Consider the following 20,284-nt stretch of genomic DNA (forward strand, 5'->3'; position numbering starts at 1 on the left):
ATACATGTGATCTCTAAGTTTTATGCATATTAGGAAGTACAGGAAAAATTGCTGAGTGTTAATTAAAAATTGAGGTCAAAGAAAGACTTTTTTGTTTGTTATATACACAAGGCATGTTTTCTTCCATACCCAGTTGGGTCATATTGGTAACCAGCCATACTAAGAAAGCAGCTCTATACCCACTACTACTAGGCTCATGCCTACAGGAAGAAATGTGAGGACTAAGAGGGGTACCCTGGGAGGGTCTGAGGGAATTCCCATGTGAAGTATGAGAAAATGGGTTATGGGGATAATCAATCAGTGTGCTAACTTTTCTCTGTTTTAGCGTACAATCAGGCAGGAAAGAAATACACTTTGGTTTGAGTGATATGTTTTCTTGTCACGTTTCCTGGAGTTTCACACTCCTCAAACTGTGTTTAAGTTCTAGTATGGTATTTAATATTGATATGTATGGAATTAACCCCTATTCTGTAGAATTATAATTTACATAATTTTGTGAATTTCTAGCTTATGAAAATTACTGATGATTTTAACTATCAATGACTTTACCTCTAAATTCATAGATTAACCCATAAGGTGTTGTTACTGATCAAATTTTGTTAGTAGATAATTGTGTTTTGTGAGCACAAAACATATCTAACATCACATTCCTACATATTGTTTAACATTTTTATTTTCATTACAAAACTAAGAAAAGGATGCATTTCAAATTGGCTACGTGGTTGAATTATTACCATTCTAACTAGACAAAGCTGCAGAGTAAAACTTTTTGACTCAATGATGAAAAGCCAGTCTTATTGCAGATAAAAAATAATTAAATGTGCTGATTGAAGATCTTTCATTGAAAACCGTTTCTGTTCTTTAAGAAAATGAGATTTGGGGATTATTTGTTTAGGCTGCTAATATATATATTTTTAAAGATTTTATTTATTTATTCATGAGAGACACAGAGAGAGAGGGAGAGACACAGGCAGAGGGAGAAGCAGGCTCCCCACAGGGAACCTGATGTGGGACTTGATCCCAGGACTCCAGAATCAAGCCCTGGGCCAAAGGCAGGTGCTAAACCGCCAAGCCACCCAGAGATTCTGGGTCGCTAGTATTTGAACTCAGCTGAATTGACAAAGATTCTTTAACTAAACTCTATTCAGGCTCCTTTGAACTCTTCTCACATAGGACCTGACTTTTTAAAAAATTTTAATCCCAGTATAGTTAATATATAGTGTTATATTGGCTTCAAGTGTATAATACAGTGATTCAGCAATTCCATATATTGCTTAGTATTTATCAAGATAACTGTACTCTTTTTTAATGGATCTGTTATTTAATTAGGTTCTTCGTAAGAAGTTTAGAACTACATTTGTGAAAGAAAACACAGAGCAGAGGCAGCCCTGAAGCTGAAGAACGGCTTAGATTGTTGGTAGAGTTTGTAAATCCACATCTTTCTGATCAACCTTGGCTGCCCTGTAATCTCATATTTCTCTTTCGTAGTGTCAATGATCTCACCTTCCTGGTGTCTGGGTTTACACAGCTGCTTCTTCTTGAATTAAGCATCAGTGAGATGTTTGGGGATTTTACACAGAAGAATTTGATTGAGGGCCAGAGGTCTAATCACAAGTAGCAAGCCACCACCTAGTTGTTTCAGGAAAACCACCCTCTTGCCTCCATGGCATCCAGTGAGGATGGTCAAAAGGGTCCCAGAGGTGATGTTAGCTTGAAGTTTTCTCGTATACTGAACGAAAGGTTTCTTTTGCCATGTCTCAACAGCTTTTGAGGTACATCTTCAGTAGGATAATATCTAGGCATTGTTTATGAAGTTTAAACACTCAGATATCACCATTCTTTTCACCACCAATTGGTTTTGTGACAATAGTAAGAACCTTCTCCTTTTTCTTTTAGTCCTAGATTTAGCTGCTGAATACTTCCTCTTATACATGGTCTTTCTGGAATACATAGCCAATCAGCCCATCAGGCATATCTGCCAATTCTTCTGACTAGGATAGGGTTTTGGCCGCATTGGGGCTTCACCTTCTTTGGCATTTGAGCCTTGAGGTTACCCTTCTTAAGCTTGCCACCAGCATCAGCCTTGTTGGCTTCAGGTTTCTTCTCCTTATTATCCAGCTTCTCAGCTTTTCTTGCCTACCATCTTACAAAATAGGAAAGAGAACTCAAGATAATTCCCTTTACCTATTTCACCCATCCCCCACCCTTCTCCCCTTTGGTAGCCATCAGTTTTCTATAGTTAAGAGTCTGTTTTTTGGTTTGTCTTTTTTTTTCTTTTGTTTGTTTTGTTTCCTAAATTCCACAACGAGTGAAATCATAAATTTGTCTTTTTCTTACTATTTTGCTTTGCATTACACTCTCTAGCTCCAACCATGTCATTGTGAATGGCAAGATTTCATTTTTTATGGCTGAATAATAATATTCTGTGTGTGTGTGTGTGTGTGTGTGTGTGTGTATCACATCTTCTTTATCCATTGATGGATACTTGGGCTGCTTCCATAATTTGGTATTGTTAAGTAACGCTGCAATAAACATCAGTGTGCATATATATCGTTATGAATTAGTGTTTTCATATTCTTTGAGTAACTACTCTGTAGTGCGATTACTGGATCATAAGATATTTCTATTTTTAATTTTTTGAGGAACCTCCATACTGTCTTCCACAATGGCTGCACCAGTTTGCATTTCTACCAACAATGCATGCGGGTTCCTTTTTCTACATATCCTTGGCAACATATGTTGGCCTCCCCACTCCTTGGCTATAAATTCTCACTTTTCCTTTTTGTATGTAGAATTGAGCACAATCTCTTTCTTGTACTGCAGAACTCCATTGCAGTTATCCCTATACCTATTGTGATATCTCCCCTTACCTCTTTAATAAATGTTGCGAATATCTTTTTCTTTACAAAATTTGATCATTAATCAGAGGTCAGTTATTTTTGCTGTTTCAGATAATAGTTTTGAGCCTTAAATTATTAAGTCCACTCAAAAGCAGAAACTGAATCAAGAACGCTGGAGTGTTTTGGTGAGCTTGGTAATCAATGTGACATCTAAGTCCAGATCGGTTAATGGAGGAATAATATGTCAGAATAAGGAGTTTGGACTTAATTTTGTAACAGGGACTTAACTGATGTCTTTCTAGACATGTTTTAGAAGGTTCTGGCACCATGTGTAAAACAGAATGTGGAGGGAGAAAAATGGAGGGAAGTTTGGAGACTCCACCAGTGTTGCAGATGAAAAATCATAAAGGCCTGAAGTAGGATGGGGTGCTGAGAATAAGGAAGTAATGAATGTTATACTGTATGAAGGCTGAATGAATATTGACTACATGTTGGCAAGCAAAGAAAAGTGAAATGCTAGTAGCATGAAAATGTTTTCAGCCTGGGGTGTCAGGAGGATGATATCCCATTAAGGAGGAAATACATCAACTTCAGTAAAAAATGTGGTATTATAGTTAAAAATATGGCACTGAGCTTGAGAGATACATAAGAGCTATAAACAGATAGGTAGAAATTATCAACATCCAGGTGGTATTTGGAATCATGAGCTTGGGTAAAACTGGCAAGGGAGAAAACATGAAGGAAAAGAAATCCATGGATCAATCCTTGGGAGATACCTCTATTTGGGCTGGTGCCACGAGACAGAGTAGCTACCAACAGAGAAGAGAGATAGGAGATGGGAACAGAAGAGTCTGTAGTGAAAACTTAGAAATGAGGATTTGTTACAAGAAGGCTTCTGACACAATTGAGTGCTGCAGACAAAGATTAAAGTGAGAAAAAGCACTGGATTTGATGGCTAGGAGGTCGGTAAAGGCATGGGAGAGAGGTTTCAATAGAGCAGATGAGAATGTATGTTGGATTTCAATAAATGGAGGGGAAAAATAGGAAGTAGCTAATGTATTTGCTTTGTAAAGTTTGGCAGAGAAAGGAAGAAAGAAGATGAGATAGAAGAAGTAAGGAAGAGTTGTTAAGAAGAGGGCATGAATATACTCATGAGCTGAGGGGAGGAATCTTATGAGAACATGTAGTTAGAAAGGTGAGATGTGGGGAGATCATTCATGAGCACATTCTCAGAGAAGGTGGGTCAGGTGGCATCAAGGACACAATTGGAGGGGTTGTTCTTTTTTTTCTCTGAAATGTAAGATAATAGAGAAGACTTGAGGTAGGGAAATGTTTTTGTGTAGTGATTTCAAACTTCCCAATGATGTAGATAGATATAAAATAGATTGTACGTATTCTAATTTTATTCTTTATAAATATTACTTAATCCACTAAATGTTACTAGAATGAATTAATAATAGAACCATTTAATTATATAGTTATTAGTTATGGAGTGGAAGATTTCCTGAAATTTTATTTTATTTTTTAAGACTTTATTTATTTGACAGAAAGAGAGAGAGAGAACACAAGCAGACAGAGGTAGAGGGAGCCCAGGCTCCCCGTTGAGTAGAGAGACCTTTGTGGGGCTTGATCCCAGGACTCCAGGATCATGACCTGAGCCAAAAGCAGATGCCTAACCAACTGAGCCACCAGGCACCCCAGATTTTCCTAAATTTTAATAGGTATATATATATTTCAAAGTTCGTAATCAAAAATAACAATATTAGTGGTACAAAACGAAATGAAAGTAGATCAACTTTAATCTCAATTTTTTTGAAATTTCAAGATAATAAATTGACTCAAAAGCTGTGATTATCATAGAAGCATGCTTAAATTAGGATGTTATCTTGGTTCCCTTGACCTGTCTTCATTTGCTAGAACTGTCCCTACCACTCTCTGTCTGATAGTTCCCCTTAAATATCTGAAAGGCCCTTCAAAGTCAGCCTGTACTTTGCTGAACTTACCATTTGTCCCCTGTGCTGTCCAGTTTCCAAGCTGTTCCCTAATGATCCCTCTTTCCTGGTATTCACCCACTTGTATGGTCCCCTCTCACATTGTACCAAGGTTGATCTGTGTGACCAATACCATATGGCAAAAGTAATGGCATGTCACTTCTGATACTAGGTTAGAAAATTCTGCAGCTTCTATCTTGAAAGCTTTCTCTTGCTTATGCTTTCTCTCTTTTGGATATCACACAGAAAGGAGGGGCATTGGGGGCAAGCCAGCTGCTGTGTTGTGAGTAGTCCTGTGGAGAGGCTTATGTTACAAGGAACTGAAACATCCAAGGCATCAACTAAGGAGGAACTAAGAGCTGCCAATAACCACATAAGCAAGCTTGGAAGTTGATTCTTCAATCATCAACAAATCCCTGAGATGATTGTAGGCCTGACTGGTAGCTTGATTACAACAGGTAAAGAGCCTGTGCCAGAACCACCCAGTGAATTTGCTCCCACATCTCTGAAACTCTGTGCTTGCTGTTTTAGGTTGCTGCCTTTGCAGGTAATTTGCTAAACAGTAGTAGAGAACTAAAACATCCCCGACCAGGTTCTCTTCTTGGATTTCCAAACTCAATGAGTTGTACCACTACCTGCTCACTTCCACAAGCCAAGATCCTAATAGTCTACCAGGATACTGCTTTCTCCTCTACTCTGCTAATCAATGATAAAGTTCTGTTAAGCACCTGTTGTGTACTAGGATACAAAAATGAACAAAATAAGAAATTTCTCTTCATATAGAATTTACATTTTATTGGGAGGGGTTTTCAGGCAATAAACAATCAAATAAAGTGTCTGGTGGCGGTAAAGGGAAAAAAAGTGTAGTGATGGGGAAGCTGGTTTATGGAGGAGAGTCAGAGAAGACAACCCTGGTAAAGTCCACTGAAAGAAGTGTCTGTGCAGATGCCATCCAGAAGTGGCCTAGACAGTGAGCATCATGAGTACAAAGGTCCTGAGAAAAGACTATGCTTGATATGTTGGAGGAACGGCAGAGACGTGTGGCTGGATCAGGGAGGGCAAAGGAGGAGTGTGGTAGGTAGGAAATGATATCAGAGAGGTACGGGTGACTTGGCAGATATGTGGAAATGATTTTGAAGCTTACTCTACATTAGTTAGAAGGCCATTGGAATGGTTTGAGTACAGGAGTGACAAAAATCAGAATTAGATTTCAACAGGATCACTATGGCTGTGGTTGGTGTTGAGATCAGATTTGTTGGGAGAGCTGGGAGTCGGAGGAAGAACAACAGAAAATGATGGTGGTATAGGTTAAAGTGGAGACTTTAAGCTCATGTCATCTGACATGGTCAAATTTTAGATTGATTTTGAAGGTCACTCTGACAATTAGCTGATGATTTGGACGTGAATGTAAAAGGAAGTGGGGAATCACAGATGTTGTCAGATGACATTGAGATGCTCTGGTGGGAAGGGTTGTGTCAATCTGCCTTGGTCCTCCAATTCTTATGTACCCAGCTCATCACCCCTCCCCATGACCCCCTCTTTCATGTCTTCTCTACCCCAAATAATGCTCAGAATCTCTGAGTGAATTCTTCAGAATCCCCCCAAAAATGACTGCTCTGGTAAGAATGGCTGACAACCCTGATAATACTGATCTTTGAGGTTATGTTAAATCTACTCCTATCCTAAGTTATATTAGATATTATATTCTTTCTAATATACTATAAAATGAATTTTAATGTATAAATAATGAGATTTTTGGCAGCTTACATGTATTCAGCATTTTTCATGGATTATTTCTTGACTCCTTGCAGCAATTTGTGAAGTAGGAACTCTTATTATGACAACTTTATGGTCAAGAAGATAAAGGTTTTGAAAAGTTAGCTTGTCCACATCCACACAGCTATTAAGTAATGGGGGACAGAAATTACATGTAATTCCATCTAATTCCAAAGCCCCTGTCCAGCAGAACTACACTCCAAAAAGCGATTTTGCCTCCTTAAAGGAGCATATTTTTAACACACTTAGTTATACTGATAGCAAGAGTATGTCTGTCGCAATTTCAAATAATTTTACTAAAGTTACACATTTGAAGAATCAAATACTTATTAGCTAACAAAAATATTAGCCAGAGATGTTACACTAACAGAGCCCTAAATGGATGACATCATTGCTACCTGTACACTAAATGACTTCAACACCCATAGTGATGGACTAATGACTGACTAATAAAAATTGCTCTACTGTCTGTTTGTTTCCAAAGAATCTAATTTTCCTGGAGAATTGGTGTGGGACTTGTCACAGATGCCAATACTGAAATAACTGCCCCATTTGTGAGTCACCAACACTGAGAATCCAGACTAATAGGTTAGTGTGACATTTCCAATTTGCTACTCATTCTCTAAATTGTTATGTTGTCTTACGCTTAGGCTGGCATAATTTACATTATGAGCTATCAGAACTCCATCACCCAGGTATTTTTGTAGAGAGTGAAGTTCAGAGGTCAAAACAAGAGAAATCCCTATGCTTTTTTATATGTTTTGGATATTTGATTTTCTCAACTATTTTAAAATTCACTACAGATGCTATTACATTATCCAAATAATGATAGTAGTGCCAGTAATTCAATAGTCCATTTGCCTTCTTTTCATTATAAAATGATATTTAACAAGGACTTTAAGCTCCTGGGAAGAAAATCACTCTTACTATGATGATGATGATTGCTACTATTTTTGGTCATTTTTCTCCCTTTTTAGGGTATTAAAATAATATCTGGGAAAAGGGAAAATGTCTATTACTATTTCTTATATAATATCTGCAAGAAATGTTGTTACTTTTCAAGATATACTGACAACATTTGAAATCATTTTCTATTTCTAAAGAAATTAGAGACTTGCAATGATAAGAATCCAGTCACCTCTTTCTTCAACAAGTTGGTTGTTCTGTGTAAATTCTCATATTTTTCTAATGTACTTAAATTCAGATCCAGACAGAAAATATTTTCAAAATATCAACTTGAATATGATAAATTCTAGTATTATTTTTTCCCTTTTAAAAGAATTCAAATTTTCTTAGTTAACATACAGTACAATATTGGTCTTAAGGGTAGATAGAATTTAAGTGATTCATCACTTACATTCAACATCTGGTGCTCATCACAACAGATGCTCTCTATTTTTTTTATTTTTTATTTTTTTTAAGAATTTTTTAAAATTTTTATTTATTTATGATAGTCACAGAGAGAGAAAGAGAGAGAGGCAGAGACATAGTCAGAGAGAGAAGCAGGCTCCATGCACCGGGAGCCCGATGCGGGATTCGATCCCGGGTCTCCAGGATCACGCCCTGGGCCAAAGGCAGGCGCCAAACCGCTGCGCCACCCAGGGATCCCAGATGCTCTCTTTAATACCCAGCTACCATCCAGCCCATCCCCCACTTACCTCCCTCCATCAATCCTCAATTCTCTATCATTAAGAGTCACTTATGGCTTGTTTCCCTCTTTACTTTTTCTTTTCTTTTCCCCCCTCCCAAATGTTCATCTGTTTTCTTTCTTAAATTTCACATGTAAGTGAAATCATATGGTATTATTCTGGTTCAAGTGCTTGTTCCTCCACAAAGTAAAGAGGGCAAATTAGGCACGAAAATGGCTTATGGGGCCATACTTTAATATTCCAGATTTTTCTTCCTTTGATTCCTCTCCTCTAAGTTGACAGAGATAAGATTATACTTAGTTGTGTCTGAGTTGCTTTCCATTACACTTTTCTCAAAGATGTTTTCTTGTTGAAATTCTTTCCAAGAATGAGGTTTGACCAGTGGTTATCAGGCACTCATCCTTTCCACAAGTTCCTAAAGAAGTTAAAATATAGATCCTACCCCTATACCTTTTCCTTTTTTTGAGTTACCAAAGAGGCAATTAATTAGAAGGGTTGAGTGTTGAGTAGTATTAGGGGAAGATTTAAATGGAGGGAGAGTAAAGAATATAAGATGCAAAATATGAGGACTTTTCTTGTATTCTTTTTAAATAGGCTTATGTTATAAAATTAAGATTTGGAAGACAAGGTTCTTTCTAACACAAAAAAAGGACTCCAGAGTCCCAATGAACTATCTTCTGTTGTGTACATCTATATAGCTCACCCTTACATAATATTTACTATGTGCTAAGACACTCTATTTGTTTTACATTATTGCCTCATTTAATCCCCAACCAGCCTTATGAGGTAGATACTATTATTATCCCTGGGGCAGGAAACAGGCCAGGACATGGGCCTGCAACCTATGCAACTGCATAGGGCCTCAGAGGGACCCTTTACTTGGTTTAATACTATATTGTCACTGTCTTGAAATTCTTCATAATTTTTTAATAAGAAACACTGCATTTTTATTTTGTCTGGGCATAGGATACACATGGGTAAAAGCAGAACAGAGGGAAGCAATGTAAGAACTTACTGCAAAATCATGCCATGTTATGTGGATGTGGCAAGAGAGGGTCTGGAAAAATATGCAGCCTAGGGTTTGGATTTTACATTGTAGATGATGATGGGACCAGCAGGATTTCAGTCATGGAAACAGAGAAATGCTAGTACACTGCAAATGTTTTCCATACTAACATACTAGATGTCATAGATTCACAATGAACTTTTTTTTTTATGGTGAAAAAATTTAGATTTATAGCTGGCTGGACTCAGTTTAGATGATCCCAATTTTGTTGGCAACATCCAAAGCATCATAGTCAGGAGCCAGTGGAACATATGCTTTCTTCTCTCCATTAGGCCTGATCAAAGTGTTGACCTTGGCCACATCAATGTCATAGAGCTTCTTCACAGCCTGTTTGATCTGGTGCTTATTGGCCTTGACCTCCACAATGAACACAAGTGTGTTGTTGTCTTCTATTTTCTTCATGGCTGATTCAGTAGTCAGGGGAACTTGATGATGGCATAGTGATCAAGCTTGTTTTTCCTAGGGGTGCTCTTTCGAGGATATTTGGGCTGCCTTTGGAGACGTAAGGTTGGAACGTAGGTGACGTTCAGATCTTTTTTTGTGTGTCTGTGCACGCCTTTCAGCACCACTTTCTTAGCTTTCAAAACCTTTGCTTTGGTTTTGGCTTTGGGAGGGGCAGGGGCTTCCTTCTTCGCCTTCCACGCCATCTTTGTGAAAGGGGACACAATGAACTTCTGATAAGCATTTGTTAGTAACCATTTTACTGAACTCAGGAATATGAAAAGCACATGAGGAGAAGGCAATTATTGCTGCTAGTTCATCTAAATGTGAAGCACATAGAGCCATAACATTTAAGGTCTTTTTTTGGGTGGGTGGGGGAGGTTTATTCTTTTCTTTTTTTTTAAAATAAATTTATTTTTAATTGGTGTTCAATTTGCCAACATACAGAATAACACCGGGTGCTCATCCTGTCAAGTGACCCCCTCAGTGCTCATCACCCATTCACTCCCACCCCCCGCCCTCCTCCCCTTCCACCACCCCCAGTTCGCTTCCCAGGGTTAGGAGTCTTCATGTTCTGTCTCCCTTTCTGACATTTCCCACCCATTTCTTCTCCCTTCCCTTCAATTCCCTTTCACCATTATTTATAATCCCCAAATGAATGAGACCATATAATGTTTGTCCTTCTCCGATTGACTTACTTCACTCAGCGTAATACCCTCCAGTTCCATCCACGTTGAAGCAGATGGTGGGTATTTGTCATTTCTAATGGCTGAGTAATATTCCATTGTATTACATTAGTTTGTTAGAAAAAAGACCAGAAAGAATGGTTACCAAATAAAATATTATGGAAAGGTATTGGAAATAAAATTATGGGATCATGTTTACTTGATTTCAGAGAATTTAATAGTGTTGTCTTCATGGATTGAGACAAACATGCTTTTCCTAGGTGATCATATCAATGCTATGTCTTTATATATTCTCTATTGGTGCTTCAAACTCCAAAATTCACACCCTGATCTAGAACGCACTTCTGAATTGGAGATTCAAATATAAAGTGTTTCCACTAAGGAGCGCCTGCCATCAGCTCAGGTCAAGATCCCAGGGTCCTGGAATCCAGGCTTCTCCCTCTCCTGCTCCTCCTGTTTGTGCTCTCTCTTACTCTGTCAGATAAATAAATAAAATCTTTTTTAAAAAAATGTCTCCACTAGGATGGCTTTTAGACACTCCTGGTGAACAAATCCAAAACTGAGTCCTTGAAACTTCCTTTCCTGAAACAGGCTACCTGCTCTGGAACATGGCAGGCTCTATCACCCTTGCAGGTGCCACACCAGTGAGTCATCCTTGTCACTTCCTCACTCTGTACATCCAATTCATTACCAAATCTTTTGACTCTGTGCTTCATATCGTCTACATTTCTTATTTCTGTTGCTATCACTCCCAACTAAGCCTGCATCATGTCTCACCTTGACCCTTGCACTGGCTTCTCTAAAGATCTACCTGCCCCTTTTTTTTGCCTCCTCCAATTCTACACATTGTCACCAGTGATCTTAATTAAGACAAAACGTGGTTCACGTCTAATTAAACCCTGCCCCCTTAGTTTCCCAGTTTGATGAGATCGAAACCCAAATTCCTATGGGAGGTTGAAGGATTTTTGTCCCCAGCTCACCAAGACAGCAGCCACACTTTTCCTGTTATAACTCCAGGAATTTGTGTGCTAGGCTCCTTCCTGCCTTGGGCCTGGGTATAGGCTGAGGTCTCTGCCAGGAAGCATTTCTGTAAAGATCACCTAATTCCTATTCATTGTTCAGAATTCAGAAGATACCACTCCTTTAGCAAAGTTCTCCTTTAATACTTCAGTCTAAAATAGACCTCCTTGCTATCTTTGAAGTGTTCTGTGAGTTTCTGTTATTGTTCATTTGTTTAATGTCTTCTCCAATAGATTATAAGCTTCATGAGGGTCAGACCATGTCTTTTGTTCATCTCTATCCTTTGGGCCTAGCACAGTGCCTGATGCATATAAAAGTGTTCAGTAAATATTTAATAATGAAATAATCAAGGCCTTAATGTTGCCACTTTGTATACTTTGTGTATTTTGTACCTTGAAGTTTATTTTTGGTGAACTCTCTTAGACATCTTCACCTTCCTTTAGATGCCTTGTTTTTTTCTTGCTCCTAACCTGTACTACCTCCGCAATATTCTAAACTTAGTACTGCTATTCATCTCTGATGAACTGTTCACAACTCAGGACCTGAGGTAGTGTTTCCACCAAAGTGCCACCCACTGACAGTATGAGGGTGGGAGGTGAAGGGTATGTGGGTGGGTGTATATGGAGTTCTGGGAACATGCCCCAGGTGCTTACCACAAACATGGGATTTCTTTGAATCTCTTATCTTAAAGAAATTTTGCCTCTTACTTTATAATTGTTCCATATTTGTTTTTACTATAAAAAAGGACTTGGGATCACTTCTACAGCTTGTACAAATACCCCAGAAGCTCTGGTTGGGACATTTTTAGGCATTGTTAGCCTGGCTCAGTTTTCTAAACAGTTTCTTTCTCAGTCATAGCAGAGATGTCTTGAGCACTCTAATAGATACTCCAATCTTGCCCCAACCTTTCTGATTTGCTTGCTTTGTCTCTTATCCCTCCATCCTAATTCTGTTTCTAGTAATTCTTGATGGACTGCTATTTGCATTTTGGGTGGAAAACTTTATTGTGCTGGGCTGTTCTGTAATTGTCCTTCCTACCTCTCTCCATAGTGCAGAGAGGTTAGAATCTCTGGCCTCCAACCATTACCTGGCAGTTGCACCGACAGTCATTGCGACAAGCCAATTTCCCACCGTATTTTCAAACACCCATTAGTGGGTTGGTCCTATTCCATTTGAGAACCACTTCTCAGACTGTTGACACCTTTTACAATGTCCAGATCCTTGATAATAGGTTTAGAGGTTGACAACTATTTCATTCATTCAAAACTCAGACAACTGTTTATTAAATGCCTTTTGTGTGCAAGACACAGTTCTAGTCAATGGAAATATAACCATGAATAGACCAACCATCTGAGGATTATTGTGTGGTTCCTTCTACTTACCAACTCACTTATCTTTTTTGTTTGGTTTTGAACAAGTTTGCTCTCCTCCAATGTATTGTTAAATAGTCTCCACTTTGTGTTCTGATTATTTGTATTTTAGAAGTTATAAGGAAATTCACATTTAGGATGATTTAAAACATTGACCAAAATAATAAAAAAAATGTTAAAAACCAGAAAATATGAGTAGCTAGTCTCTTATTTGCAAATGTTAACAAAATGTTAATATTTTAAGCATACCATACATTAAAAAATATTTTAGTGCTGGATAAAGTAATTTTATAAGAATCCCTGCTGCAATTTTCCTTCTTTTCTTTTTGATATAATTAGTTCAGTTTGGCAGCAATGACTTTATTTGCTTTATGTAATCATTTAATTTCTCTGGGTTTATTCACATTGTTATATCATTCTAACATATTTTTGTATTTATTCATGTGTAGTTGTACAATAGTTAAAGAAACTGCTGAATGCTATTAGAAGCAGCAGAGAGAGAGAGAGTCCTCAAATTTATTAAGTGAAATAGCCTGGCAAGAGTGGGAAAGGAGGGATGCTGGGCTGGTGTGATACTACTCTATTAGAAAACAAGGGGCATGCATGTTTCCAAATAAAGCCACGTGACCTGTGAAAAATGAGTATCACCTTGAAGTAATAAAACCAGGTAACTCTTTTTCCCCTACCTGTTAACGTAACTTGTAGATTTCAGCATCTGTAGTGACCTGAACATACAATGGGAATACTTTTATATCACTTTCTATGTGTCAGCCACCATTGTAAACACTTTATATACATTTGTTTAATTTTCACAACAAACTTGTAAAGTAGGATTATCACCACCACCACCAGCACCACCACCGTCATTATCGTCATCATCATCCATATTTTCCACATGAGGGTACTGAGGCACTGGGAGATTAAGTGATAGGTAGAGTCAGAGACGGACTCCAAACCAGGAGAGTGCGACTATAAGGTTTGGGTGTTTAATTCTACACTGTACCACCTCTGGTGGGGAGAACAATGTTGAGAGTTAAGTAACCTAATGCTCTTTATTGATAAACTATGTATCAGATGTTTAATATTAGGATGGGTAAAACTATGTGGTTTGCCATTTTTACACTGAAATTTGATCTTTTTAAAAATTTAATTTTAATTAACTATTTTAATTTTTAAAAAAGATTTATTTATTTTGAGAGAGAGAGAGAGAGAGAGAGAGAGTAAGTGGGGGGAGGGGCAGAGGGAGACAGAAAGGAGCAGACTCCCTGCTGAGTGCAGAGCCTGACTGGGCTTGCTCTCACCACCCAATCATGACCCTACCTGAAGTCCAGAGTCAGATGCTTAACTGACTGAGCCACCCAGGCACCCCTAACTTATTCTATTTTTAACTCATTTTTTGCATAAAAGAAAGATTCTTCAGTTTTGTTACAGCTAAACATTTATTCTTTTGAGCAAAGGGATTACTTTGTAGAAAAGATGTCTGTACAATAATATAATAGTTGTATTTTATTTCTCTTAATTTTACTTTCCCAGAAAGATGTAGTTGAAATAAAAGCACAATTAGTTTCAAAGAGAAATCATTAAATTCAGAACAGGTCAAATATCAGCTATCACCTGCCAAAATGTAAATAATTGAACGTTTGTTTCTTTTTTCTTCCCCTCTACTTTCTGTCATTTTGTTTTTTACTTTAAAATTTTAGAAGATGTTTTACATGTCTTTTTCTCTTTGTAGCTTCACTTACTCTTAGCTAAATTGACAATTATCTCCAGGGATAAAACCACAGAAACCATGATAAAGATATGGCCGAATGGCCCTTAATTGACTTGCCTAAATCAATAAAGGGTTTTATTTTGAGACAATTAGAAGGTCAGGATGGAATACTCAGAATACAATACATACATGAGCTGCTCTTAACTAATTTATATACTCATTATTTGCTGAACACAAAACCTCAGTTGTTAGACTTTAATTGTTGTTTTTGTTCATCCAAAAGCAAATGCTTCACCTTTCACTCGTTTATTTATTTATGCTTTTTAATTTCTAAGTTTATTTTCTCATCTGGCAACCATTGGCATTCTTATGGCTATTTATGTAGATAAGATGGAAAAAATATAGGAAAAGTATATATCCATTCTTCAGAAAGTATTCTCTTTTGCTACTTACCTAAAAGCACTATATATCACTTTTACTTGATATTTTTGAAAACTAAAAATAAAGTTAGAAAAATACTCTAGTGTGTGTAACATCCAAATCTTTTCCTATTAATTCAACATTCATATTGTTAAAGATGACTAATTTTTTTAAAGGTATCACTCCAAGTATCCAGGGACATGAAAGATTCATGGAGATAGTTCAAATAATTTCGGCAACTAAGTGACACTGAAATGTGAGTTGATGTACAAGTGTTCAGTCAGTGTAGTCAGAATAAATGAAGCCATATGGAAGTATGAAAAATAACAGTTGTCTCCCTATCTGCTAAAAGTTGCCTTTTATAGTGAACACTTTTGCTGCCCTCCACATTTTGAGAACTGTCCCTCTCTGTTTCCTAGCTATGTTTACATTTCTTGTTGCAAGCATTACCACTATCCATCTCCAGAACTTTTCATCTTCCTCAACTGAAACTCTATACTCATTAAACAATAACCCCACTCCCACTCCCCCACCCCCCAGCTCCTGGCAATCACTGCTCTGCCTTCTGTTTCTATAAATTGGACTACTCTAGATACCATATATAAGTGGAGTCATGCAATATTTGTTTTGACTGGTTTATATCACTTAGTGTATTATATCACTTAGTGTATAGTCTTCATGGTTTATCCATGTTGTAGTATATATCAGAATTTTATTGCTTTTTAACTCTGAATAAAGTTAATGTATATATAATATGTGTATATATCATATATCATTATGTGTATATATCATATTTTGTTTATTCATCTTTCGATGAACATTTGGATTGTTTCTGTCTTTTAACTATTGCTATGTGCATGATCATCCCTTCTTTCAATTCTTTTGCATATATATATATATATGCAAAAGAATATATATATGCAATTACTGAGTACTGCCTGACCAGTACTCAGTAATTGACTGAATCAATTTAAGTAAATATATATATATATATGTGTATATATATATATATATATATATATATATATATATATTCCAATTCCACAAGTGAAATTGTTGGATCATATGGCATTTTTCTGTAATTTTTTGAGGAACTGATACTGTTTTCCATAGCATCTGCACCATTTTATATTCCTATCAGCAGTGCACAAAAGCTCCCATTTCTTCACATTCTCACCAACACTGGTTATTTTTCCTTCCTTCCTTCCTTCCTTCCTTCCTTCCTTCCTTCCTTCCTTCCTTCCTTCCTTCCTTCCTTCCTTCCTTTATAGTAGCCAGCATCCTAAGGGATGTGAAGTGGTATCTCTCTGTGGATTTGATTTCCATTTCCATAATGATTAGTGATGTTGAGCATCTTTGCATGTGGTTATTGGCTATCGCTAGCAGAATTTTTAAGGAACTCTAATAATCAGAACTTTTCTAATTTTGACCTTTTCAAGCTCAGTATGCTCAACTTGTTCTTGTATTTCTTAAGAAGCTTCAGAGTCCTCCCATTCTCCATTTTGCTTAAACTAGTTCAGCTTGATTTTTGCTCCTTGTAACCAAAATTTCTGATTCAGCTTTCCTAGGGAACTCTACATTCCTCCTCACCTCCACTGATGTTACAAATAACTGCAGCACTTGATTTACCCACTATCTTTGTAAAACGTTTTGCAACGTTCTTACCATTTCTGCTTATTTTTGGTAGAGAAAATTATTAGCTATGGCAAAGAAAAAAATCGTAAAAATGTTTTTACTTTAGCTAGCAAATACAGGACTAACCCCTTTCCATGGGAGTCTCCAAGAGACATGTTTACTATCGCCTCTTTAACTTGTTTTCTCTCTATGGAGGGATGTCAGGCAATAGTAGAGTATACTGTAGCAGTCAATCAAGTCAACCTCATAAGGCAGAGGAACAGCAACCTGGAATGGGAGTGAGGGGCTTGCATTGGTGGGGGTGGGAAGACTTTTCTTGGGTCTCCATATCTCTAGTAATGTCAATTCCTGGTATTCCTGTTTTAGGATATCATAAGGTAGAATGAGAATTCAATGACATAATCTATGTACAGCACTTCATCCAGTGCTTGGCATTTAATAAGAGATCACTAAAAGTTAGCAATCTCCCTCCAAATAAAAGATCTTTTAATATCAAAATTTTAAGTATCTCTTTGTTCTTGGACTTTCTCCTAGCTGGTATTTAGGGAGGATGGCATATAGATATTTTATTTCTTTTTAAATTAATGTCTTGAATTTAAAGTACAAGATGGTTTTCTAATTGTACAGTAATTAAACTTAAACAAATGTTACTGTGAGAAAGGGGCATTGACTATATCATCATTTGAATGTGTAATGAGGATAAGATCAATGCCTTGATTTTCCATAATCATCATAAGGGTCACATAAAGTGACATTTTCTATAATGGGGACTACATCTTCATTTTAGCATCAGGACTTCTGAAGTAATGAAGAAGAAAAAGAGTTATAGTGTATTTCACTGACAGCTCAGAAGATTTGAATTAATATTCTTTAAGGATCTATAGCGTTTTACCAAATAATAGTTCAGCTCAAGTTAAAATGAAATTGCAGTAATATTTTCCTCTAAGAAAGAACTCCTTTGTCTGATCTGTCACTGTATCATCATTTATTCTTATGTTATTAGAACGATCATTCAATCATATTTTCTTCTCTTAGGGTTAGTTGCAAGCATAAAGACTTGCCATCAGCTCTCTCCCTAGTCCCATGACTATATCCTAGAATGTTTCATCAGAATTCGGACAAAGCATCTATCTTTTCTTGTTTTTTTTTTTAAGATTATTTATTTATTTATTCATGATAGAGAGAGAGAGAGAGAAAGAGAGAGAGAGGCAGAGGGAGAAACAGGCTCCATGTTGGGAGCCTGACGCGGGACTATCCCGGGATCGCGCCCTGGACCAAAGGCAGGTGCCAAACCGCTAAGCCACCCAGGGATCCCCCCTGCATCTATCTTTTCTATTCTGTTTTTGGAAGGGAAGTGAGTCCAAAAAAAAAAAAAAAAAAAAGGAAGGAAAGGAGTCCAAGTGAGTATATGAATTATGAGTAGTAAGAAATTGCCACATTTAGCCTTTTTAAAGACTTATGTCTTCCTTTCATAAGGAATTTTACATTATATTCTACCAGAACCACTAGTATATATCTGAAAAAAAACCTGTGGTTCCCCCTCAGTCAATGGAAATCACAGAATTCAACCCTAATATTGTGCAGTACTTACATACTCTGTCAGACATGATTATAGTTTCTGTTTATAGCTATTCAGTTTCTTAAACTGTAGCCATTCTCTGCCATCTCTCTGTTTGAAAAATGTTTGTATTCTTTATTCCTTTCACTCAGGGGTCAGACTTTCATAGGAAGATAATGATTCTTCAAACCTTCAATGTCCTTGTTTCCTGTGCCCCCAAACATTGAAATGTTCTGTTTGTAGTTGTTAGAGTGCCACTAACCAAGCCCTATCCAATTGCGTCTGGACCATGATACAATTCCAGTTAATGCTTTGAGAATTGGATGTGGTATTGTCATTTTTCTCACTAGTAAATGGATGTTTTTTTCTAGTTTGCAAGATGTAGTCTTTTTTTAGCTGTAAGGAGGCTCCTGTGGGTATCTTTGATCATGGAAATTATATTTTTAAATTAGAGACATGACTTCACATAGAACACAGAACAGATTTTTTTCTCCACTGGAAAGAAATGATTCCTGAATATTAACATAAAAAGTGAGCTTAAAGATACAGAATGCTAAAAAGTGTTAAGGCTAGTATTGTACTAAAACCAGTCACAAAATGAAAGAAAACAGTACCATTCTCGAAATGACCCCATTCTGCCTCAGGTTTTGTTTCTATTAGATGTTGTAATCTTTACAGCTTAAAGGTTTGACAGATTTTTTTTACCAACTTCATCATTCACTAACATTTTCACTTTACCTGAGAAAAAACTATGTGATTATGAATGCTCTCAGGATAGGGTGTTGCCTCATTCATACCCACCTCTCCAGCATGCCGTGCTTTGCCTGATTCTTATTGGAACTCAATAAACAAGAGCTAAATGGAGTTTCCCCTTATTTTCTGCTTTCCCATACCTTGAACTTCCTTTTAAAGATGCCATTATCGATGATATTTGACAATTTGTTATGGTCTTTTTGATAATATGTGAAGCTGTGGTCTCTGTGCCCGATCTAAGAGGAACAAGAGGACTTTGTTTCTTGAGTAAAAACTGCTATTTAAAAAACTCTGTTAGCATTTGTTTCCCTCTTTATGGCCTTTAAAGATCTCTCAAATTATAGGAGCCTCTGTTCTAACTGTATGCTCAGCTCTTCCACCTGTATCCTTTGGACCTAAAACTCATTATGTCCCAAGCTGAATCCATCTTTTTTTTTTCTTTTAACTAATTCCCTCTGTTTTTGTTAACATCATTGCATTTATTCCAGTCACTTCTTCCACTAACTTGTCATTGCTCTTGACTTCTATGTTTGCCTATACAGTACTTCTGATTTCGTGCCAAATACTGCCAGTTCTACCTTCCCAACATCACTTACATCTGTCTTCTTTTCTACATACTTGCTGCCACTGGCCTCATTACATCTCGTGTGTTTTTCTAGCTGCTTCTTTCTGGTCCACTGTCTCCCCTTTAAATCGAGATTAGTCATCTTAAAGCAGATACCCAATTGTGTCACTTAGTCATTCACTCTTTACCCTAAGGCCTCCAACTTCTTATCGAAAAAGAATACACATTCTAGCTATTGTTCTAGAATAGAAGGCAATTTGCACCACATGTGTAATTTAAAATGTTGTCATAGCCACATTAAAAAAGTGAAAAGAAATATATTTGATCCAATATATCAAAATTTTATTTCAACATAACATCAATATAAAAATTATTAATATTTTATATTCTTTTTTATGCTAAGTTTTTGAAATATGTCTCTAGCTCCATTCCAAAGGCTGAGTGTCACATGTAACTAATGGCTACCCTATCAGTGCAGCTTTGGAACTTTCACTACCTTTTATAAATTTGTTTCTGACTTTAATTTCTTTTCCCTTCTATATGTTCCATACTCTAGCCACATTGAATTCTCTGTTTGTATTTGTAAATCATTCAAGTTATCTTGCTGCCTTGTCTTTGTGTTTGTGTGTATCCGTGGAATGCTGTTATCCCCTCCACACATCCAAATCCTAGAAGTGGTTTAAGGCTTTGTTCAAATGCCTTCTGATCCATGAGGTCTTATCTTCCCTCACGCAAAATTAATGATCCCCTCTCTGACTTTCCATAGCTTATTTTCTGTGATGGCCCTTAGAAATCTTCATTTT

At 37.0% G+C, this 20,284-nt stretch overlaps 1 pseudogene; it reads right to left on the minus strand.

The window, feature by feature from the left end:
• Positions 1-1,325: 1,325 nt before the first annotated feature.
• On the minus strand, positions 1,326-19,623 carry LOC112658304 (60S ribosomal protein L6-like; annotated as a pseudogene).
• Positions 19,624-20,284: the final 661 nt, after the last annotated feature.

The sequence above is a fragment of the Canis lupus genome, chromosome 12, assembly GCF_003254725.2.
Source record: "Canis lupus dingo isolate Sandy chromosome 12, ASM325472v2, whole genome shotgun sequence".
NCBI classification, from domain to species: Eukaryota; Metazoa; Chordata; class Mammalia; order Carnivora; family Canidae; genus Canis; species Canis lupus.